The 26,751-nt window shown below is 39.7% G+C and overlaps 1 protein-coding gene across 5 annotated transcripts in view; it reads left to right on the forward strand.

Annotated features, from left to right (window-relative positions):
• Positions 1-26,751, forward strand: part of LOC129758123 (BAI1-associated protein 3) — a 409,115-nt gene that overhangs the window by 176,539 nt on the left and 205,825 nt on the right. The window lies entirely within an intron of this gene.

The raw sequence follows: 26,751 nt of genomic DNA on the forward strand, positions 1-26,751 counted from the left end.
TGTTTTGCATAGGTGGTTAAACGATTGAGCCAAATTTTATGGTTGTACTGCAATAAAGCACACAAGGGGCTGAGCTATTCAAGAGAGGAATACACCAAACAAGCTTTTAATTTGGCTAGCAAAATTTAATGAAAAATTTGTGATACTATAGAGTAAAAGTGATCAAAATTATTTAAATGAAAACAATAATGACAAAAATGACAAAAATGACAAAAATGACAAAAATGACAAAAATGACAAAAATGACAAAAATGACAAAAATGACAAAAATGACAAAAATGACAAAAATGACAAAAATGACAAAAATGACAAAAATGACAAAAATGACAAAAATGACAAAAATGACAAAAATGACAAAAATGACAAAAATGACAAAAATGACAAAAATGACAAAAATGACAAAAATGACAAAAATGACAAAAATGACAAATATGACAAATATGACAAAAATGATAAAAATGACACAAATTACAAAAAAAGAGAATAATAACAAAAATTACAAAAATTACAATTTATTCTAAAATCACAAGTAAACGATGTTTGATAATCCAATATCTGAGATTTAATTTGAAAACTCTTATATTTTCAATACAGTGAAAACCCGATTTTGTCACACACCGATTTTGTCTGCCCCTGATTTTGTCTACCCCCGATTTTGTCTCATTTTTTCACCCGGTTTTGTCATCATTTTTTATTCAACGCAAAAATACTAAAAATCGCCTTTTTTCATTTCCGTTGAACATCTTAGAGTTGAAATCATTCTGAAAGGACAATACTGATGAATGATTACATCGATATTGAAAGTGAAGATGATTGATCAGGGACGTATCAAGATTTTCATACAAAAAAGTCTAGTTTTATACAGGTTTTTTGGTATTAAAATTTTAAACTAAATCAAAGTTGTTGAATACAATTATAACAAAATATAATGGTATAAAAGAACATATTCAAAGTAATCTTAAAGCTGTGTTTTATTTGTTTGAGCTTTCTTCAAAGCAATCTCTCTGATACGTTGCAAGTAGATGACATCATCTAAAGAGAGATCTGAAGCATCAGCCCAATCAACTATGTTGTCCAACATACGTACAGCTTCAACATCAATTATGTTTCTTGAAATTCGAGGGGCTCGTTTAATGCTGACTGATCATCCAGCGTCATGTTCAGAATTTCTTTATCCGTAAAGCTTTATTTACATATCTCTCCTCAGGGTCCTCCGGCAAAATAATTTCATCGCGGTTGTTAACATCAATCAAAACGATCAAGGGAACAGCATCTTCGTGAACGAGTTTGTTATTTAAAATAATTACAATTTTCTTCCATGACTACTGGATTACTGTACGCTTTATTTCAATCCAATCATCGTGAATCCAGAAACATAAATCCCTCAACGTTATGTTCTTCAAGTTTTGACCGATATCGATTTCGCGAGCCATGACATGTAGCAAAAGATTTTGACGATATTTTAGTTTACAGTTCTGAATTACGTTCTGGTCCATGGGTTGAATCACTGCAGTCACATTTGGAGGCATAAAAAACGGTTATCAAACCATCATCGCTTTTAAGCTCATCATTAATATGATGTGCTGAGCAATTATCCAGTAACAACACAGCTTTAGGAGGAATAGACATTTCGGCGAAAATTTGCGTACTGCTGGTACGAAGTCCTGGAGGAACCAGTTTTGGAAAATCATTCGAGTTATCCAATTTTTAGAGACCAAATGTGTGACAGGAACATTAATTTTTTTTTTTATTTTGATTTAAACGGAAGCTTTGAATCTTATCTTCAGTAAATTATAACCAAAAGAAATAATTAGATCATAAGGATTTGAACCATTAAAGATAATTCAATTTTTCTGATAACACCGGTCGAAAAACGGTGTTTAAAGATGCGTAAAACCAATATTGTATGATGTTTTGATGTGAAAAAAACCTATAACATAGTAGTATGTCAAAAAAGGGAATATCTACTACAAATCCTCTACACTGTTTTATAGGGATAATATACGTTTTTTGCAGTAATTTATTAGATAATGACGGATTAAAATCATTTTTTCAAAATCTCCCGATTTTATCACTCTTCCCGATTTATCACTCTAAAATTCATCATGGGGGTGATAAAATCGGGCTTTCACTGTATCGTTATTCTTCGATTTTTTAAACGTTTTTGAAGTTTTTTTTTTTCATTTTTCTACGATTTTTCGAAAGATTTCTTGTAATGCTTGCAAAAGTTTTTTATTATTCAAATTTAGTTCATTTCAATTATCATTATGAAATCCAATTCCAAAAGATTTTGTTTATTTGATCGATTCCAAGCGCTCCATTTTTGCCAGATATTGGAAAAAATGACTTAAGATTGCCGAGATATTTTAAGTGACCATAACCATTATCTTATGTTTCAATTAAACTAGTTTACAGCATTTTCACTTCAATAAAAATCACTTTAAGCGTGAAATCGGACGCACGATCTGAAAATGAAATACAAAAAATCTCTGTAGAACAGTGTAACCGCAATTACTGGGTTTGGGTCTCGAGAGTTCGGAATTAGATTCAGAAAACGACAAGTGCAATTGAAACACTTTATTCCGACAGTTAGAACTATATTTTCCGGTTAAGAGATTATAGTACTCGAGGAACTATAGCGATATAGTTTATACCTCGATGTGCACTGAGCAACCAACGTGCTCCAACTAACTCGATTTGTGGGTTGGGAAAGCTATTATACGATTCTACTGGCTACCAACAGTGATGTCAACCTTCCAGATTTTGTCTGGATCTTCCAGACTTTTTGGACTTTTGCCAGACATTTTTTCAGGTTTCCAGACTTCCAGACTTTTGACAATTCTTCCAGACAATTCCAGACTTTTCGGTTTGGACATAAATTGTTCTAAGAAACTATGAAAATTCAATTTGGTCATGGTGTAATATGGCAGGAAAAGATTAGAATTTATGAATTATGAATTCATAAGTGTTCGAAACCTATTAATATTGGCAATTGCTTTGAAGATGTATGTCAAATTGAGATTTAGACATAATACGTGACTGATATGGTTTGGGGATTACCTACATACATACATACAAGACATAACACGTGACTGATATGGTGACAGAAAAATAGTATTGCAACATTGAGATCTGGGGATCAAAAAAAAAAGGTCGCCACCTTCAAAGCTAAGGTGTCCAGACATTTCAACACATTTCCAGACTTTTCTGAAAAATAATTGAAAACCCTGGCTACCAATGATCATCGGACACACGATCGTTTGTGATCAGAACAAAAGCTGTTAGCTCGATCGAATTCTACCTAGCTTCGGCTATTGTTCATATTTTTGGCTAGGGTTTGCGGTAACAAACAGTTTCTAAGTTATGCTCCAAATATGATATTTTGGATAAATCAAAAAGTACTTGTACACAGATTCAAATATCTTGGAATGCGTAACATAAATTTAAAAGCTTATTTTTGCATACTAAAGGTGAATACATTTGCTATCGATCATTCGAACTTCATTTTTGCGTATGATCAACAGTATTGTGGATATTAGTTACTATATGATAGAAAATTTTGAAAAAAAAACGGTTTTTTTAGAGAAAATTTTGTTTTAGTGACAGTTTTAGTCTCGATGGTAACTTAAAAAAATATAATTTTCCATTAACCTTAAATATAAATCCAAAACAAAGATTTTAAGTGGTTATTTAGCAAAATTTGCTGAAAATTGCAGAATTCATGATTACTTTACCATAACAGAAATTTTTACATTTCTGAGTAATTAAACGAATCGTGGTGTACTTATCATAGTATAAGAAGAATTAAACATGGTAAATCAAACTATCTCAAAGTCAAAATAAGTTATTAGCTTACCAGGGAGTCACATGCCAAATTTCAGTACGATCTAACCATGGAGAGGGGTTGCATAGGTCTCAAACAAGCCAGCCACAAAGCCATAAAACTTCATGTTATTAAAATTTTTCTTTCAAAGGTTAATAATTGAAGATAAGAGGGGTGTGTAGAGAATACTAGTAAAGAACATAAAAATTAGGCAAAATAAGGAAAAATTATGTACTTTGTAAAATATTTCGAAAAATTCATTAATTTTAAATTTGAAAGGAATCGAAAAATGAATTACAGTTAACCATTTTGAATTATGATGAAGGAAAAGAATGAACGTCAGGTACAGACAGGATAAAACTCACATGTACAGTTATTAATGGGTACAACTGAAGTGGAAAAGAGCAAGCAATAAATCATATCCGTGCTTACTAAATCCGTTATCGATCGACACGGTAGTGAAAAAGAGATAGACAGCAATACAGCACGAGTAAAAATGTATTTGATAGTCTTAGGAGGCTTTGGAAATAAAAGGGCAGATTGAGAACGTTTGTTACCACGGAAAGAAGTGTTTTTATAAACGCAAAGAAAATTCTGGATTAAAAAATTGAAAAGAAAATTCACTACAGGGTACAAGTGCCAAAATCATTAATCATGAGTCAAGTATACCTAACCATTTGTCATGTTTCAATGTACATCTGGTGCAAAAACAGATTTTTTATAATTTTTTAGAACACTTTTTTGATTGAATTAAATCTGCTCGAATTCTAAAAATCCTTCACCCCTCTGATCCCAATCGATCGCCTCAATATGAAAATTTAACTCAATTTTTATATTTCCGTGTGAAATAAAATTTAATTTTTAAACTGTGACCCAGAGATGGGTCTTGACTCAAACATTCAGTCAGCGAAACTTTTTTTGTAGAGAAATGAATCGAACTTAGATGAAATTTCAGGGACTAGATAAGAGAAAATCGATGTTGAAAAACATGCGAAAAAAATTCGCCTTGTCTCCCGATAGGACTTGAACCCACATCTTGCGCCTCTCCGGGGCCCATGTATTAACATTCTACTACAGGAGACCATACACCAGGTTGAAATTTCATCTAAGTTGGATTCATTTCTCTACATAAAATTTAATATTTGGAAACAAGAAGAAATAACTATTTGGTTTTGCGTTCTTTCTGTTGATCTTTATACCAAATCGTCTCAATCCTAGAATGTCTATGTCAAACTAAGAAAAGTATTTTTTGTATGATTTGTTTTAACGTAAGTACTTGAAATATACACACTATACACACGACGTTTTACAGGACACATAACTTTCTTACTTCACGGAAAAAGGAATTAAAATTACCTTTTTATACAAACAGACCTTTGGTCTCAACTTGGAAGGCAAACTCTCACCCCTTCTTGCAGAAGTATTCATGGCCGATTTTAAGACCGGCTTGGAGAAAAGGAAAAAACTCTGCCCCGGTGTCTGGTGGCGCTGCGTGGACAACATTTTCGCTTCCGTAAAAGAACGCAACCTCCCACAAACACTAAAGACACTGAATAGGGTAGGGGCCCCTAAGACAACGGCTTAAGGAAGCTTTTTTCATTAGCTCAATATAACTGCCTTCCATGTTGTTTAAAAACTGTCATTCATTCATTGAACTATAATTTCAATATTGTGTTATGAAATTATGCAGGAAATAGATAAATCCATTACGTACTTTTGAGTCAATTAATGATTTATTTTCCACATTCAAGTTCCCTCATTGTCGTACCAGGTCCTTACTTCCGTCGTACAAGGAGACCGAAGTTGTCTCAATTTATTCCACCCTCTTTAGGAATAAATTAAAAAAATTGCGGTTGCGGTTCATGCAATTGGCATTAGCTTACTTCAAATGGATCAACCGCGCAGGATAATAGCAAATTTTCTCTCAAGTAACCAGTCGCAATAAGCCATGAAACTAGAATAGCTTTATTGTAAAAAGGTCTACCATTGCTTGGCTAATGCATCTGCAGGCAGCAAAATATGATACCTTCTATTGAATTCTACCAAAATTGTCTCCAACTATTCCTCCCTCCCCATTTGAAATTTTGCGGTTGCGGTTCATGCAAATGCTATTATTTACTTCGCACGGATCAACCGCGCAGGATAACTACAAAGTTCGAATAAGATCTCAGTCGCAATAAAATGGTCTTGCCAAGAAATCTAAAGGTAGCGTTATTGTAGCTAGGTACCATTGCTTGGCTAAGGCAATTGCAGGCAGCACAATATTAGACCTCACAAATTGAATCGACCCTGCAAATGTATTTTGTACGAACACACTCTCCAACGGACAGGGCTGCCATGATCCAAGATTTGTCTGTAAAATAAGATTTTATAACATTCATACATAAATTTTCAACAAATTACAATGCACAAATTTACACAGAAACTGCACATATTGAAAGAACATCAACATTTTTAATAGTTCTGTATGTTTTTTCTATGTAATGAGACTGAATAGTAAGACATTTGAGGAGAGGGAGAATCACACTTGCGTTTTGTCAACATGTGTATTCTTATCCATGTGGGAACCCTGGCGAAGTATATCGAAACAAAGCAACGCCACGTTGATGCGTGTAATGCGCATTAGACTTGTTCAGCTCATCTATTCGTGTTTTTTTACGAGCGATAAAAGTTTTTGTCAAAAAGGTTTTTTTCGGAAATTGACGCTTCGTTATTCTAAAATTTTCTTGTTGTCAAAGTTGCAAATAAGTTTGCATTTAAGTCAGTTAAATGCAAGTTTTTGGGTTCAAATTTTTGGGAAATGACGTAAAGTAATTCCACTAAAATTAAACTTTTCGACTTTTTCCATTCAAACTGTAATATGTCAAAAACGACAAAACATCTTTTGTTGCAAATTCACTGAGAATTTATAAAAATGAAGCAAACATGAGTCAATTTTCAAAACTTATATGGTAGGAATCAGAATATAAGCAGGTTCGATTTTGTTGGATTTTGAATGACTTTATGTACAAAAAATCATATTTATCGATTTTTTATCTCAACTTGTATTGAAATCCAAACCAGAGACTCCATGCATCGTTAAAATTAAATAGAAATCGAGGGTTTCTGTGCAAGAATTGAGATGTTTTCCTCGAGTAGTTATTGATTCCAATTCAAAGAATCTCTGAAAACTGGAGAAGTTTTAGTTTTAGTTTTCAAGGATTTCTAAGTGACCGTTCTGTAGAGCAAAGCGTTTGGTCGTATGTGAGATATTGCAGTTTAAATGAAAGAAGTTCAAACAGTCTTATTTTCATAGAATTGATGTGTCTTATGTTCGAATACTTAAGAAAATGTTTAATGTCATCAGATAATAGAATTTAAAAAAAATCTCTAAATATAAAATTTTAAAGAAACAATGTCATTGGAGTTGAATGTTAAATACATATGTGTAAAGTATGAGATATTCTTGCGTGCACCCTAACGTCTATTAAATTCTGCACTGTACTGGTAGTAAATAATTTGTAAAACACCAACCACTTAGCTAAAGAAGCCATCAATTCTTTGTTCATTTAAAACCATGCATTATAAGCAATGCTGAATACATTCAGCATAATTTTTTAATTTAAATAGACTTTTTGCACTTATCTCCCAGCGCACAAGTTCCTAGCTTGAATGAGTTCAAAATAAACAAAATTACTTGCAAATCAGTTATGTTCATTCTGTATGAGTCCGACTGTGGTCAGCAAAAAATATTAAAAATGAACCGGTCTAATTCCAATTATTGCAAAACGGTTTCCTATTCCTGTCGCAAAATTACGACGAATTATGGGGTCCGAGCGATTCGATTTCAATCGAAAATTAACAAATTTATAGAAATCAGATTAGTCTGAGATCATTTTTCTAATTTTATTTAAACATTTTTCTGTTGGATTTTATGATTTTGATCGTTACAGGCATTGACAGGAAGCGTTAAAGCAAAGAAACACGTTGGAGGGATCACTAAGTTCGTCTTTCAATATGGCGGAGTGCGCCAATAATTCATTTCACTTCGCGATTTCAAAATCAAATATCTCAAAAAATAGTTTTAAAAGTGACAAATTTGTGATAGAAAATAAACTCTCAGGCGTAAGTTTATCATGTAGAGTAGCTAATTAAGGTGGAAAAAGATTTTTCGGCTCTAAAACATGCATTCATGAATTAAGACGAATCAGAGGGATACGACGGAGGATGGTGCACCTACCCTAATTATCATAAACTCTCTTTACTTGATTTGCTGATCTCAAGGAAAGAGGACAACACAGTAAAGTTTGGAATCTAGCGGAAACCAACCTCAACTGACAGATTTGTAACGGTCGACTCAAATCACTTTGTTGCTAAAAAAAACAAGCCGCCTTCCACTCTATGGCACATCGGCTGTACCATATTTCAATGAAAAAGCCTGAGTTTGAAGACAAGAAGAAAAACATTTTTGATGCTGGAATTGTAAAATTCTTCGCAAGCACGGCCGAAATAAGCAACGAAGTGATGCAACAACACTAACACTGAAAAAGAAGAATCTCAAAGAGGCTAACTCTACCTATTATCGTTTTATCCTAAACTGACTAACGGAATCAGCAAGATTCTCCTGCAGTATGGTTTAAAAACTGCATACAAAAGTGGAAAAAACCCTCATGGTTCGTCTAGTTTCACTCAATGACAAGATCCCTAGGGAGGATAGATCCGGAATTTACGAAATTCCATGCAGCAGCTGCCCGGCTATTTATATTGGTCGAACTCGCCGTAAATTCAAAGTCCGTCTCAAAGAACACAAAAATGGCGTTGATAATAAGAAGTTTAACGAATCAAGCGGACGTGGAATGCATTTTTGCGACTCACATAACAGAATTTGACTATTCCATCGATTGGAAAAAGGTTCCATTTAAGAAGTATACATATATGAATAACATCACATTTGAATGCTTTGGGTCGATGTGCATCAACACTGCCGAGAAATCGTTATTGAACGAAAACGATCCGCCGATACTTTTAACCTCTCTTCAACCTGATCAACCAATTAAATATTCGCAAAATGCCAATCGCGTTCCACGAATACTACATCAAGTATGAAACTGGAGCTGTAATTATCATTTTTGTAATCAGTCGGACATCGTCCTGTAGATTTAGGCACTTGTTTATGTCTTACTGCAAAACGTTTCCGGCCTATTAATTTTACGGAGTTAGTTGTTGATGATAATAAATCGCAGAAACGTGACTAATTGTTGTTAATCCTTATAGAAACTAAGTAGGTAACGTTTCACCAAGTTAATATCCCAAATATCATAAAAGATTTCCGCTCATTTTCAAGATTTATGAGCGATAGTTTTGATGAACATCAGCTAGTGTATTTTAGACTTCATCATCATCAATTGCTCTGCATAAACACAGCAACGATGTCATTCGAGCTCATGCATCTTAATGATCCAGCAGCAGAAATGGCGAAAGGTCAATATCGGATGTTACCTGCTGGAACAGATGGCGTCGATTAGTTCCAATTAACAGACACGTGCTACAATCAACGGGTCATCAATTCGTCGTTGAGCTAGTTTCCATGTAGAAGGAACATCAACAAGGTTCAAAACAGCACGGACTTCCCGGAAGACTGGATTCTGAACCGCTGGCTACATTGCCCAGCCCAATTTGACCCATCCGGTGCCCGAAATTTGCCCAACAAATGGGCTCTAAATCCGTCGCTAACGATGACATCGGCGATCCTGCCGTGTACCCTTTTTCGACTTGCTTGCTTGCTTATATTTAGGTGAATAGGAAGCGAGAAGAAAGAGTCTCAATATCAGTCTCATCGCTCGTTTCGGCTGTGGAATTTTAACTAACTGCTGTTTCGGGACACCATTTGGGAGTGTTTCTTCTAGAATCGGCACCAAGAGGATACAATATAGTTCAGCTAAAATGAGACGATACTTCATAATTTGACCCACGGGATATGAATGCTAACAGGAATAGTTCCATGAGCAAAAGTCAAATGACACTTGTTTAATTCTGATATGTAAAAATTTCTTTGCAGAATCATGACTGTATTGGGGAAGGTAATTTACCATAATACTGTGAAATTTCTGAAATATATTCTTCAATCATAACGATTCCAAAACATTTTTGATTAGGAATTGAATGCGAAAAATCAAATGGCTATCCTTTGGTTCACTCTTAGATCTACCGAATCACGTCCTTGACCGGAACCCAATGGGAAATTTCTCAATTTTTCTATCATAAAAGTAGGATCCATCAAAAGTTTCCATGGCACTGCCTGTGTTTGGCCGGACGATGATGATGGAAGAGTAGCGGAAGCCAGTTAGATTGGCTGCTTTCAGCAGCTTTTTAGTTGTCCGCTTCAATGGGTAAGGAATGTTCTGTCTTCTGGCTTTTCTTCAGCTACTGAATCCACCTAAAGTTTAGCAAAAAATGGAATCCATCTAGGAGTGTGAGGAATAGAATTTTGTGACTTTATTCCGACCTCATTCACGTAAACCCTCGCCCGTTAGGAAAGATTGGTTGAGGAATGCAGTCCCTCCGGATGCTAGATTTGATTACCTTGGCGATGTTCGACAGAAATATTTGTGATTCAAAAACTTGTAGTGGGGACAGCCTACTCGAATGCCTGACGCAGCTCTCAAATAGGAAGAAAAAAAAATCTGATATTTCACGCTAAGAGTTCACTCTTCTATCCATAATGAATGAGAATTTTCATTTATTTTTAAATATGTTTTTACTCATTGCAATAGAATTATATTCTAAGTTTCTAAATAAAAATTGACTGTAGTTCAATAATACACAAAAAAAATCAAAACAAGCTTCACTACAGAAAAATTAAAACTCAACCTTTGTTTAAGAAAGTAACCAATTTGCAACAGATTGGGTATGATAAAAATAAAAAAACGTTTTTTTTTATCGATGTATGATTTATTCCCACTGTTCAATATAATGAGAGACAGAATATTTATGAAATTGTTAAATCAAACAACATGGAATTAAGATAAGGCAAACATACCTTAAATATCATCAATTACTAATCTTACATCCACAACCTGAACTTATGTCTGATCCCAAAGAATAATAAAATAGTGTTATAATTCTTCTTGTCTTTGTTTATGTTTTCTATAATTTTAACATAAAGCGATGAAAATGATGATGATGATGAAACCATGCGTAGTGTAAATTAAACGGTGATACGTGTAGTGAATAGAAGTGATAAATAATATAAAATTAAATAATCTGATAAAGATAATGTTCTAATTTGTAGGATGAAAACAAACTGATGATTTATATCAGTGGAATAGAGAACAGATACCTAGTGATAAAAAATGAGTTGTTTTGAGAAAAAGAGACAGAAAATTGCTGATTCTGAAAGAGAATATGATGAAAAAAATGAGTTTGAACGATATTGTGGTAAAGAACGGATGTGGTGTAGTGACTCTTGAAGGCGAAAAATCGATGGAAGTTCGAAAGAAAGGGGAACAGAGGGACATCCGGAACCACCGGTTACGACAATACGGTCAAAATTTGGTCAAGGGAAAACGCGTGTAAATCGGTATAATCGTTTATTTAAAAATCAAATTAATTTTTTTTGAATTAGTTTAAAATTCAGGAAAAAATATTCAGTTAGGCTTCCGCTTTTCCAAATCCGAATTGCCGGGCCTTACGCTTAACCCCTGCCATCAGATTTTGTACAGCCACCTTGTCCACCTTCTTCGCCGCAGAAAGCCAGTTTGCCTTGAACTGCTGCTCGTCCTTAGCAGTTTTTTGGTCTTCTTTAGATTCTGCTTGACAATAGCCCAGTATTTCTCAATTGGGCCGAGCTCTGGCGTGATCGGAGGGTTCTTGTCCTTGGGAACCACCTGCACGTTGTTGGCGGCGTACCACTCTTTGGCCTTTTTACCGTAATGGCAAGATGCCAAATCCTGCCAAAACAGTACGGAACAACCGTGTTTCTTCAGGAAAGGCAGCTGACGTTTATTCAAACACTCTTTCACGTAAATTTCTTGGTTGACAGTCCCGGAAGCTATGAAAATGCTGCTTTTCAAGCCACAGGTACAGATGGCTTGCCAAACCAGATATTTCTTCGTGAACTTTGACAGTTTCATGTGCTTGAAAATATCTGCTACCTTTCCCCTTCCTCTTGCCGTATAAAACTCCTGTCCCGGAAGCTGCTTGTAGTCGGCTTTGACGTAGGTTTCGTCGTCCATTACCACGTAGTCAAACTTCGTCAGCATCGTCGTGTACAGCCTCCGGGATCGCGCTTTGGCCGTCGTATTTTGTTTATCATCCCGATTTGGAGTCACTACCTTCTTGTAAGTCGATAGTCCGGCTCGATTTTCAGCTCGATGCACGGTTGTAGACGATACACTCAGCTTATTTGCGGCATCTCGGAGAGAGAGGTTAGGATTTGGCTTGAAACTATCGGCAACTCTATTTGTCGTCTCAGCGGCTTCCGGTTTTCGATTTCCCCCCGATCCAGACTTCCTGGCTGTCGACAAACGTTCCCCAAACACTTTAATTATATGTCTAACGGTTGATTTGGCAACTTTTAGCGATTTTACCAGCTTTGCGTGCGAATAGCTCGGATTTTCGCGATGCGCGAGCAAAATTTTGATACGCTTCTCTTCTTTCTTGGACGGCATTTTGTCAAATGAAGAGTGAATTCCAAAATCAAAGTAGGAGCAACATTCTACACATTCTACACACACACACACACACACACACACACACACACACACACACACACACACACACACACACACACGCACACGCACACACACACACACACACACACACACACACACACATACACACACACACACACACACACACACACACACACACACACACACACACACACACACACACACACACACACACACACACACACACACACACACACACACACACACACACACACACACACACACACACACACACACACACACACACACACACACACACACACACACACACACACACACACACACACACACACACACACACACACACACACACACACACACACACACACACACACACACACACACACACACACACACACACACACACACACACACACACACACACACACACACACACACACACACACACACACACACACACACACACACACACACACACGGTGCCTGTGGGGCACCGGGACACACCCCACAGTATCCCAGTCCTTGCTGCGCTAAGCAGGTCACTGGCGCAGTGGACCGTTTGTTACCTGATTACTCGTGGGATCAAATATGCCAAAAAATCTAAAAGAAATGAAAAAGGACGGAACGGATAAGGGCGAGAGCTCGAATCCGTTCGGCGGGAGTGGCCTTAGGCGTTCGCCGGTTAGGCAATCTGCCAACCCGGTGGACCCGACGGCAACGTCGGTGGAAACACCGAGCGATGTGCGAGCGGACCCGTACGATCAAGTACAGGAAGCGCTGGAAGACCTACTGAGCTCCCCGGAACTCCAAGATCCGGGAGCTCCAGTAGAGTTGGTCACGGCCATGGAAGGCATCGCTGACCTTGTGGAATGTGTGAAGGGGAAGTCCAACATCCACAAGGAAATACGCGAGAAGCTAGCCAGGGTGATGCAGCTCTTCATCGCAGCCAACAAAGCTGTGGTGGAACGGCTTGCGGAGCCCGAGGCCGCCAGACCAAAAGAGCGAGGGCCGGCAGAGACCCCTCTGAGGGCGGACACCATCCGCCCAAAGAAGGTCAATGCCTTTGCCCAAACAGAGGGCAGCCTTGCGTTTGCTGGCAACAGCAAGCGTAAGAGAGGGTCTCCCGGGGAACTCAGACCCGGGGACCCTAAGAAAAAAGCGGAGGATCCGTCTGTCCGGCAGGATCCTGCGGCCAGCGCTTCCAAGCGGGCGGAAGGCCCTGCCGAAAAGGCAGATGAGCCGACGAGCGCAAATACCGGATGGCGGACGGTATCGCGCAAAAGGGGAAAGCCCAAAGGTACGGAGACGGGAAAAGCCAAACCCCAACCCCAACGACGCAAACGTCGCGTCAGGGAGAGGGGCGAGGCGATTGTCGTCAAAGCACCTGAGGGCACGTACGCAGATGTCTTGCGACAGATGCGTACGAACGAAGATCTCGCCGATTTAGGCGAGAAAGTTCGGAGGATCCGTCGGACACGCACCGGCGAGATGATCCTCGAACTGAAGCGTGGTGCTGGAAACTCCAGCGGGACCCTTACGGCTAAGGCCGCCGAAGCCCTTGGTGACAAGGCTGAGGTGCGTGCCCTCTGTAAGGAAGTGACCATCCGGGTTAAAAACCTGGATGAAGTCACGACGGAAGACGAACTGCGGGTGGCACTGGTCGAGCAGTGCAAAATCTGCTCTGACCAGATGACGGTTCGTCTGCGGAATGGCCCTCCCAAATCTGGTATGCAGATTGGGCTGGTCAAACTTCCGGTTGCAGCAGCAAACGCCGCACTTATGTGTGGGCGGCTAAAGGTGGGATGGTCTATCTGTCACATATCCATCCCCCAGCAACCGGACCGGTGCTTCAAGTGCCTGTTGAACGGTCACAAGTCGTTCGACTGCACTGGGCCAGACAGAAGTGGCATATGCTGGCGCTGCAGCGAAACCGGCCACAAGTCGGCTAACTGCAAAAAGCCTGCTAAATGCCCTGTCTGCGCTGGAGACCACGCTGTTGGCAACCCTAGGTGCCCCGCCTACACAAAGGCGCAGGCGGTACCACCCCGGGCGCCAAGAGCATAGAGGTCGTCCAACTTAACCTCAACCACTGCTACACAGCACACCAGCTGTTGCGGCAGATGACAGTTGAGGAAAAGTTGGACATCGCGCTAGTGGCAGACCCATATCGCAGAGCTGCGAATGGCATTAATTGGGCGACTGATGATGCCAAACTGGCCGCGATATGGGTTACAGGTAGTTTCCCCATACAAGAAGTTGTGGCGACGGAATACGAAGGCATGGTGGTGGCCAAAGTTAACGGGATCTACTTCTGTAGCTGCTATGCTCCCCCAAGGTGGTCCTTGGAGAGGTTTGGCACTATGGTTGACAAGATGGTGGATGTGCTAATGGGGAAAAGCCCCATCGTTATTGCTGGCGACTTTAACGCGTGGGCCGTTGAATGGGGTAGCCGCCTCACAAACCCCAGAGGTCAAACTCTTTTAGAAGCCCTGGCGAGGCTTAATGTGGATCTGGCCAACGTAGGGAATTCCAGTACCTACCAAAGTTGGAACGGGAGCGAGTCAACCATAGATGTCACCTTCGGTAGCCCGGGGTTGGTAAGCGATTGGATGGTGAGCGAGGCCTACACGAATAGCGATCACTTCGCGATTCGCTATCGGCTAGGCTCAAGTACGCGGACAGGTAGACGCGAGTCTCGTACAGGAGAACGCCTCTGGAAGACAACGCAGTTCGACCAGAACGTCTTTGTCGAAGCGTTGCACTGGGAGAGGAACCTGGACAACCTGTCCGCGGAAGAACTGACGAGGGTTCTAGCTCGCGCTTGCGATGCTGCGATGCCGAGAAGGGCCAAGCATAAAAGCACTAGGCCACCCGTCTACTGGTGGACGGAGGAAATTGCGGGTCTGCGCGCCGACTGCCATAGGGCAAGGCGCAGGATGCAGAACGCAAGGACCCAAGAAGAGCGAACGGAGCGTAGGCCACTCTTCACAAGCGCGAGATCGGCCCTCCGCAGGGCCATCAACGCAAGCAAGAGGGCACGTTTCAAACAGTTATGCCGTGACGCCAACGACTGTCCATGGGGTGATGCCTATCGGATAGTCATGGGCAGAACTAAAAGTGGGGGCGCACCACCTGAAACGTGCCCCGATAAACTGAGAGTCATCATCAATGAGCTGTTCCCACAGCACGATGTTACCCGCTGGCCAACAGTCCCGTATGACTGGGACACCAGCGCCGAAGAGAGGATAACGGTGGAAGAACTTCGCGAGATCGCCAAGTCTCTCCAACCGAGGAAGGCCCCCGGACCGGACGGCATTCCGAACGTCGCGGTGAAGGCCGCGATTAGGGAATTCCCCGATATGTTCCGAACATCGTTGCAACGATACGTGACGGAACGGGTGTTTCCTGACACGTGGAAACGGCAGAAACTTGTTCTTCTGCCAAAGCCGGGTAAACGTCCAGGAGACCCATCGGCATATCGGCCGATCTGTCTACTGGATACAGCGGGTAAGGTCCTGGAGAAGGTGATTCAGAACCGACTTCAGAGATACACGGAAAGTGAGGGCGGACTCTCGGGGAAACAGTTTGGTTTCCGTCGAGGTCGCAGCACCGTAGATGCCATCCGCTCGGTCATCGAGGTAGCGGACAGAGCCAGGCTGACCAAGAGGAGAGGGCTCCGCTTTTGTGCGGTTGTCACTCTGGATGTGAAGAACGCCTTCAACAGTGTCAGTTGGACAGCGATTGCGTCGTCGCTCATCCAAATGAGGATCCCGGCATATCTGTATAGGCTTGTGGAAAGTTACTTCCACAATCGCCAACTGCAGTATATGACCGGCGAGGGTTTGCGAACACAAGAGGTTTCGGCGGGTGTTCCACAGGGGTCAATTCTCGGCCCGGTTCTGTGGAACATCACCTACGACGAACTCCTACGAACGAGCCTCCCATCGGGAGCCGAACTCGTAGGATTTGCAGATGATGTAGTCCTCTTGGCGAGGGGCTCCTCAACAGCGGAGGTTGAGCTACTGGCCACGGTAGCTATCCAGGAAGTGGAACGCTGGATGCACTCCAAGTGCCTGCGTCTAGCCCACCACAAAACCGAGATGGTGCTTATCACCAACCTGAAATCACCCCAAACAGGTACCATTGCCGTTGGACCGTGCAACATCGTGTCTAAACGCGCAATTAAGTACCTAGGGGTGATGATTGACGACAGGCTCAGCTTCACGAGCCATGTCGAACACGTGTGCAAGAGAGCGGCAATGGCCACGGCCGCACTCACACGAATGATGCCGAACTCCTCGGCTATCCAAAGCAGCAAAAGGCGGATCATTGCAAGCGTGACCACTTCGATCTTGCGGTACGGAGCAGCGGCCTGGAGGCAGGCCCTGGGAGGAAGCTGTAACCTGCAGCGACTTAGCAGCGTTCAGCGGCTGATGAACCTGCGGGTTATCAGCGGATACCGGACCATGTCGTCCGAAGCCGCCTGTGTAGTAGCGGGCGTTATGCCCATCTCGGTTTTGCTAGAGGAGGATGTCTATTGCTACGACAACAGAGACACGCCCAACGTTCGAGATCTCGCCAATGAGGACTCGATGTCCAACTGGCAGCAGCTGTGGGACAGCTCAACGAGAGGAAGGTGGACCCATCGTCTGATCCCGCACATCGGGAGCTGGATCGGAAGAAGGCACGGTGAAGTGGACTTCTATATGACGCAATTCCTGACTGGTCATGGATGCTTCATGAAGTACCACTACCGGTTTGGACATGTGGCTTCGCCATATTGCCCAGATTGTGGTGACGTAGAGGAAACACCCGAACATGTGGTGTTTGTCTGTCCGAGGTTTGCGGCGGTACGTACTTCCATATTTGCCGCCTGCGGGCCTGACACGACAGCAGACAACGTTGTACAGAGGATGTGTGCGGATTCCAACACTTGGCACGCGGTCAGCGATGGGTTCACCCGGATCATGACTGCCCTGCAGGGGAGCTGGAACCAACGGCAGTCCGCGAACGGTGTAGGATGACTCCATCGGCGGGGAGCATCTGAGTAGTGTGCGTCCGATCCCTTGATCGAAGCTACAAAGATAAGGCATCATCTTCTGCGTAGCGGAGGTCAGGGGTGCGCCGCGAACGTGTGTAGGATACCCCAATGTCGGGGGGTATCCGAGTAGTTCCGCTTCCTAAGAGGGAAACTGCGGGGATAAGACTTTACCTTCCTCGTAGCGGATCTCGAAGGAAGAGGGTTAACCACTGTCGGGGGATACCCACGGGTAGAGAGGCTCTCGACGCCGGGCGAGCCTCTCGAGTCGGTGTAGGATGTCGTCACCGTCGGGAAACATCCGAGTCGTAGCGTTCCAAGTCCCGAATGTGTGCCGTGACAGGCGCGAGTCTAGGATAAGCTGCTCTCGATTTGGCACACAACGGGCAGGAAAATCCGCGGGCCAAAAATCCTAGGGTTGCCAACCAAGGGGGATAAAGAAGACCGGACAACGGTCGGAGTAGACTGACCCCATCGACGGGGGGCTGTCGAGTAGAGTGCGTCCGACCCCACGGTTTGAAGTTACAAAGATAAGACAATACCTTCTGCGTAGCGGATGCCGTGGGTGCGCCGCGTTCGTGTGTAGGATGCTCCACCTTCGGGGAGTATCCGAGTAGAGCGGTTCTCAACGACAGAAGCTGCGGGGATAAGACTTGACCTTCTTCGCAGTGGAAATCGTTGGGAAAGGGTTATTCCACGTTCGGGGAATACCCACGGGTAGAGTGGCTCTCGACGCCGGGCGAGCCATTCGAGTCGGTGTAGGATGACGTCTTCGTCGGGAATCATCCGAGTAGTTGCGTTAAGTCCCGCGCGTGTGCCGTGACAGGCGCGAGTCCAGGATAAGCTGCTCTCGATCTGGCACACGACGGGCAAGGTGGCAAACTTCGAACCCTGAAGATAAGAGGTCGGGCTTCGAGTCGTTAGAGGAGAGGTCAGGCCTCAAACCTTCAGGCGGAGAGGTTTGTGTGGTCAACCCCGAGTCTTTATGATAGGAGGTCGGGTCCCGAGTCGTAAGAGGAGGAATCAGGCCCCTTACCAACAAGAGGAGGGGTACAAGTGGTCACCTCGAGTCATTACGAGGAGAGGTCAGATTTCAAGTCGTTAGAGGAGAGATCGGGCCTTGAATCGTGCAGAGGAGAGGTAAACCTCGAGTCGATGCGAGGAGGGGTCGGATCTCAAGTCGTCAGAGGAGAGATCAGGCCTCAAGTCGCGAAGAGGAGAGGTTTGTGTGGGAATCTCGAGTCATTGCGAGGAGATGTCGGTTCTCAAGTCGTTAGAGGAGAGTTCAGGCGTCGAGTCGTAAGGATGAGAGGTTTTGCTGAAAGTGGTCTCGTTAATGAGTATTGCCTTTGAGCGCATTAGCGCGAATAGACCTCCCACTATTGAAGCATAGTGTACTAAACAGTTCGAGGTGGGAACCAGGTCTGCGGCCCCAGGTGGAGTTTAGGGAGTAGGGGGTATACACGGAGTATATCATGAGTCTGCCCATTGTACCCATGGACCCAGAGTAGCAAACTGGGGGGACGCGGTGGCTCGCCGTGCCTTGGAATACAATCCGTAAACCGGGATTTACCACCTGTGGTTACCAACTAAAAAAAAAAAACACACACACACACACACACACACACACACACACACACACACACACACACACACACACACACACACACACACACACACACACACCAAGTTGATATTGACCTAATTTTGACCGTATCACCTTTTAACTTAATCAACCGGTATTGCCATTTTTCAGCTACTGGAAATGATTTATTTTGTACGCAGAAATTACAAAACCTGAACAGATGCATTTTGAAGAATTTGATGAAATAAATAAAAGGACTTTATGATTTTTTCGTTTACTTTTAGGAAATATGACTGCTTTGGATTTCAGTGCACAATCATTTCTGGTCATCGACCAAGGATAAAGCGCCTTCACTGGCTCTTGAAGAAAAAAGAATCGAAAAATATAAGTAGAACAAGAATGTCTGATAAGAACTCGAACGGTTTTTTTTTTCAAAATATTTACCCTTATATTAGAAATATACTGACTAGATCACGTTTAAAGTTGTCCATCAATCATAAGCTTTAAACATTTATTTTAAATTTATTTAAAGCGCAATCGAAAGTTTCGATTTTACAAAATTCAGTTTACAGGAATAAACAATTTAAAACTATAAGTCTTGATGAATCAAGAAAACAAACATTCATCTTTAGAAAGCTTACATAACAAGAGTAAAAAATTATTAAGGATACTTATCTTTGCCCTTTGCCCATCTACAACCTTGCTACACCTTGATACATCTTGCTGGGAATGAAAATGAAAAGCTTTTCTTTCGTTGATCCCGCAACTTCATATGCATATCGCTCGAGCATATTTAAATATCATTACGTAAGCTCTTCGGCGTTTCTATAGGAGACCATTCAAATATTACGTAACGCGATGTTTTGTTTATTTAAGACTGCTCCCCTCCCCCATGTAGCACATTCGTAACAAATTGTCAACCCCTCACGTAACACGTAATACATGGTTATTTTGTACATAGAGAAAATGAAAATATTATCTAAATTCTAGACAATAGTTCAAATTTAATTTTGGTTAATATCCTCATTCAAGGCCGTGCAAACGAGGGGAGGGAGGAGTTTAGCCTGCATTTTTAAAATTCCGTTTTTCCTTCCTTCTCTGCGTCCACCGTTTTCCCCTCAGCATCGAGATGCTTACATTAAACAAATTTGTGCACTTTTTTGGCAAATCTATAGAAGACTAGCTGACCCGTTGTGCTTTGCTACACCTTCCGGAAATAAATGTAATTTGTAAAAACTTATTCAAATTTAGATTTTAGAGAGCATTTTTTTAAATCAAACCTCATCATACTTCAGAACCAACAACTTTGAAATGACAGCTGCAGTTGTAGTTCTGAATTGCAATTCAAAGATGGTATATATTATTTACTGAAACTTGATCTCTAAACTCGTTTTTCAAGATTTGAAATTTGTACTCTGTACCCAAAAAAAAACCTTTTTAAATATGGTCCCTTCTTTGAAAAGCTCTTTATCTTAAATTTCCATGGGAGCTCTCCCATCTTTTCCAATTTTGTCCCCCACTGCTTGAAGATGGTAGGCAAATTTAACCGGCTTGAGACGAAAGCAGCACTTATCATGGTAATGAAAAATATATTACATTAGTTATGTATTAGATACAGTGCAAATTTCTTTTTTTTTTAAATAAATTTACTGCGGCAAAAATATGAATATTTAAAAAAATATCAGTTGCATCACTTAATAAGTTCTCAGCGTTTTTTTTATTTTCTCTTTGAAAGTCAAATATTAAAAAATGATGGCAAAAACAAATTTCTTAATTTACTTTTGTCCCGTATATTGGGGCAAGTGTCAATGCAATGCTTATTTACAGATGCGTCAGAGTAATGGCTTAAAATGGATTTAATACGAATTCCTGTTTTTTGTTCTATCAAGTTTCACTGATATATCTGCAGTATTCCTGCAGAATAAATTTATGTTTGTTACTCCACTTTTAACGAATGCTGTTCAAAGGGAATGGACCTTCATTTACAAAGACATTTAAGAATTTTCAATATTCGCTTTAGTTTCAACATTCGGAATACCCTTTCTGATCTTTCCAACATATTGAATAATTTTGAAGATGAATTTCTTAAAATTTCGACGTTTACCCTTGTCCCACCGTGTAAGTTTACAGGAGGAAATATTGTTTTGACCTCTTTAACGGTATACTAAAAAATTTTCGTAAAAATTTTGCTTCCAGTTGAATATCAGTTCTAAAGTCTCGCTTTTCAAAAACGAAGCGGATAAAAAGTCTCTTTTATGCAGCCATGTAACAAAAAAACACTTTTCATGTTAAGTACGTACTTGAATTGGTATGTAAGCAAAAAGTACGATGGTTTTTTTCAGAATTATTTAAAATAAAAAGCTCCCATTTTCATTTCTTAATTCGTTTCAGTTGTGTTTTTTTGGCTGAAGTAACAATTTCTAGAAGAAAACATAATTTTTATTTTTTTTTAACAGAAAAAGTTGAACGTTTGAACATGTTCTAATGTTCCTTGAATGAAAAGTCGAATGCTGCCTACATTAACACGAACTAAATATGGAAGTATTTTTGCAAATCTTTCAATTGGTTTTGATTCGATTGATAAAATACCAATCCGTGTCACATCTAGGCGTCATTTATTACCACGTGCAATTAAGCAAGAAAAAACACATCTAGGTTGCATATCGCTCCCACGTGCATAAGAAATAAAGGTACTTGGTTGAGAAAACGGCGCCTGATTTAGTTACTATCCACTTGTGACGACGACGTTTGCTTGACCATAGAGACGAAAAACAAACCCCTCAAATAAAAGAAAATTTCACAAAATGGATGCCATGACTTTTCAATTACAGTTTTGACAAAACAAAATGTAGGTATATGTTTTAATCGATCGGCAAAATGTCAACCTGGGTCTCATCTAGGCGTCATTCATAACCATGTGCTGTACAAATGAGCTTGAAATTGAGTAGAAAAAAAATTACATCAAGGCTTCATATCGCCACCCCTTGCATTGAAAATATGCTTGGTTGAGAAATACGCGCCAAAATATTCCCACTGATCAGTATGCTATGCCATCGTTACTATCCTTTTGCGACGTTGGCTCGACGCCTCGACCTTGGAGACGAAAAACAAACCGCCCAAAGGAAGAAAAATCTCGAGAAAATGTATGTCATGACTTTAATTTGTTCCGAAAAACTACAAATTTAGTATGGAAGCCCCCCGTTCCCTTAAGTCGGATGGAGTTTTGACTATTACAGAAACCATCCCCGGCCTCAAAAACCCTCAGATGCCAATTTTGACGATGATGGGTTCTGTAGTTTCCGAGTCTATAGGGAACAGACAGACAGACAAACATTCATTTTTATATATATAGACTAGCAGACCCGGTAAACTTCGTCTTACCATGTTCAACTTGGCGTCCATTTTCTATAATTCCTAGTTTTCTTTACATTTCCCTTCTTTACCTTTACTCGAATCGTCCCGCTCAATTCTATCAAAATTAAACCAAAGAATTTAAACTCAACGGATCTTTTAAAATCCAATTTTTTTAACTCGTTCAATAAATAACTGTATGTTGATAATATGTATGTTTCATTTGCTGTATTCCATTCAGTAGATTTATTCCGTTTTGTTATATTGTTTTTAATATCGGGACAATTTTGGAGTATTTACTGAATATTTTGCTTAACGCAGCGCTTTCAGCTCCCAATTAGCTTTGGATGGTGTATTTTTTTAGAGCTGAAGAAATAAAAAACATAAGAAAAGACTTTTTACTAACCATTTTCAAACAACTTTTTATTCACCATCCTCATCCTTCGAAACAGTTGGAATTCCATATCCATATTTTCACCAATATCATTTCCAAAAAGATTCGCCTGATACTTAAGTTATAGACTTTACACACTTCAACTTAAATTGTTCCCAAACAGCACTTGTCATGGCATTAAATCTGGCAAATTCCTTTTTTTTTATTCAAGCAAAAAATGCTAATTAATTCCTTTGAACTTTAACCCAATGAATCAAAGAAACGATTGGTTTTGAAAAAAAAGCATATGTTTAGATATATTCACCCATTATTTAAAAAAAATTAACTGAATCAGTTCTGATTTCAAAATTTCCTGAACATTGTTTGTGGTGATCTGCGATTTCATTTAGGATTATGTTATATTTTAAAGATTTAATAACATTTAATTGAAAAGCAGATTTTTTTTTAAATTTAATAGATCGAAAAGAAATAATCTGTTCAGGCTTCGATGGTTTCATGAGTTCATTTTGTTTCCTGGAAATTATCTTATAAACAAAACCTTAATAAAAAATATGTGTCTTTTTAACTGTAAATCTTAATTTCCAAAAATGAAACACCGGTCAAATCCTAACGAATATCACCACAGTTCAACTTTCATATTCTCTGAAAAAAGTAATATTTTCAAAAAAAAAATTAGTTATGTTGACAAAAAGAAATTTCGAAGTATACATTCGTCCCATTTATTGGGGCAAGTGAAAACACATATGTCTTTTTCTGATGCGTCAGTGAAAAGACTTTAAAATGAATTTAATACTTGTTATGTTTTGTCTGTTTTATCATCTTTCATTTCCGGAATAAATTAATGCTTGGTACTTCAATTTCACTGAATGCTGTTCAACCAAAAGACCTTGATTGACAAAGACCTTTATTATAATTTTGAATATCCGCTTCAGATCAACACTCGGGATATCCTTTCTGGCCATTTTGGAGATAAAATTCTTAAATTGTAGATGTTTCATAGCTTAATTGCGCGTTTTCACTTATTCCACCTAAGAAATTACAGGAATTAATATAATTTTTAACACTTTCAGGTCATATTAAAAGTTCATCATAAAAATCTGCTGCCCCTGGGATATCAATCACAAAAAAACTTTTCAACAAAAAAGTGAATCACTCTTCTATATAGCCAAAATATGTAAAACAAAAACACACTTTTCATGTTAAGTTTGTACTTGAATTGTGTGTAAACAAACAGTAAACGTGTAAACAGTTTTTTGGTGAATGATTTAAAAAAAAAGAGTTACGGTTATTTAATCAACATTTTTTTTTTGGGCCCAACAATTTTTAGATGAAGAAATAAGTTGATAAGTTGAAGTTGATAGTTTGCACTTGCTCTAGTCTACTTTTAAATTGATAATTCTTCCGGAAAATGCATATCCTTACTTTTTGTTATTAAAAAGTAGATTATTTTATTGATAACTTCAATTTACGTTTGCAAAAAATCAAATAGTTCATTCGGGCTTTTAAAACTTCAATCCTATCTAATCTTTTTCAAAAAACAGACTCTTGTTGAGAGGACAAATGACCAAGTTGGTTAAAATCCTCTATAAATAAACAAAATAGAATAGAATAGACTCTTGTTCAGTTAATGTGTATAGCGTTCTAGGCGTATTGGATTATACGAAATTGAATGTAAAGCTTCCCAATTTCTTATTTTCAAACGTCCGCAAAGTGTCATTACATTATTTCATATTTATCTTTACTAAATTCATATTTTTTGTACAACAATTTACTACTTAAATTAACACGAATTAAAAATGGTTTTAATATTTGAAATCGTTGATATGGTTTTGATTCGATCGAAAAAATACCAATCCGTGTCACATCTTTTTAGGCGTCATTTATTACCATGTGCTGTGTACAAATAAGCATGAAAAAAAACCCATCTAGGTTGCATATCGCCCCCACGTGCATAAGAAATATAGGTACTTAGTTGAGAAATAGACGCCTAATTTTTCAATTTTTCCAGCGATCAATGAACAGTATGCTTTGGTTACTATTATCTTGTAACGACGTTTGCTAGCGACGCCTCGTCCATGGAGACGAAAAACAAACCCCTCGAAGAAAAGAAAATCTCTATAAATGGATGCCTGACTTTTCAATTTCAGATTTTGGCAAAACAAATATTATATGTTTTATTAGATCAGCAAAATGTCAACTTGAGTCACATCTAGGCGTCATTCATAACCATGTAGAAATGCTGTAGAAATGAGCTAGGAATCAAGAACAAAAAAAATCACATCAACAAAGGCTTCATATCGCCACCACTTGCATGGAAAATATGCTTGGTTGAGAAATACGCGCCAAAATATTCTCACTGATGCTATGCCATGGTTACTATCTTCTAACGACGTCAGGTCACGACGCCTCGACCTTGGAGACGAAAAACAAACCGCCCAAAGGGAAAAAAGATCTCGAAAAAATGGAAGCCATGACTTCCATTTCATTCAAAAAACTACAAATTTAATAATTACGGACAATTGATGCGACTTTGTGTGGTTTTTATTCGATATAAACCGATTCGCATGGCTACAGAATATTCTAAAAATAATTTCATTCGAATCGTTAGGGTCATTTCGGAGGAGTAGTACTACAAACACCGTTACAAGAGAATTTTATATAATAGATTATCTATGTTTTTAGAATTACGGTTTTAACTTAATGACCAACTTTCCCGAAGGCCGCGAGTAATTTCGACTTGTAAGAAAAAAAGTTATTTGAGTTTTTTTTATTCAAAAAAATATTATCCTATTCTATGACATTTTAAATCCTATACGTCAAATCGTTTCGTCGTCTTCAACAAAGTTGTTGAAAGAGATAAAATTTCTGGAACAATTAGAGAAATATTTGTAATTTTACCTTTTGAAATTTAAAAAAAATTGAAACATGTGGCTGAACTCAAAGGAATCACCGACTTTTTTGAAATCATTCAGATTAGAGGTTCTTCAAAACTTCTCTTTTAAGATAAAAATTGTAGAATTAATATTTTTTTTAAAGCGTTGTGTTTCTAAAATAAGAATTTTTAAGCTTCATCTGAATCCTTCATTGAATAATGAAAACAAATAGATCTAAAATCAACTTTTGGTTTCCATGTAGTTTATCAGTTATCAAAGATCGATTTTACCCACGCCATTTTCCACACGCCATATCATCTAAATTTAGATCTGAAAGACAAAATCTGAAAATTGAATTCAGGACGCCAATATCTTCCAATATCAGTTTTTTGGAACATTGGCACCAAAAATGTAGTTCCTCTGTGTTATCAAACTCTATTAATGTTCAAAATGAACATGTTCGTTGTTCGTTGCTTATGTTTTTTGTAGTCACAGGCTCGCAAGGCCCGCAGCTAACCCCACTATCTCGCAGGAGGACCTTCGTGATGTTGCTGTTTTAGGTCCCGAACACCACCAGGACGTTGTTGCACTCCGCACGCCGCCCCTGACATGGAGAACAGACGCGTACGAAGCCCCCTGACTCAGTCTGCATGCGACCAAAGCATCCACCGGGGTTGGGTACCCGATCTCCGCTAAGGTTGCTCGCACCCCAGCTAGCACCACGGGGAGGTAGAGAATCGGAGTTGCAGACAAGAGGTGATATGACCACTACCCGAGGGTTGGGTGTATGGGGTCTCGAGTTGCACATTGTCTACCGTTCACTAGCCAAAATGAACATATAAACCCATTTTATACTTCAAACACTATTTGGTCTGGCTTCGACCATGATATAGTGAATATGATTGACCACAAAGGAAAGCTTGTATTACATGATTCTGCGTTTTATTTCATAAAATGCATTTAATTTTCGTCTAGGTTGAAAAATATTTGAAAACAAAAGTTAGGTGCCCTGACC

The sequence above is a fragment of the Uranotaenia lowii genome, chromosome 3 (genome assembly GCF_029784155.1).
Source record: "Uranotaenia lowii strain MFRU-FL chromosome 3, ASM2978415v1, whole genome shotgun sequence".
In the NCBI taxonomy this organism is placed as follows: Eukaryota; Metazoa; Arthropoda; class Insecta; order Diptera; family Culicidae; genus Uranotaenia; species Uranotaenia lowii.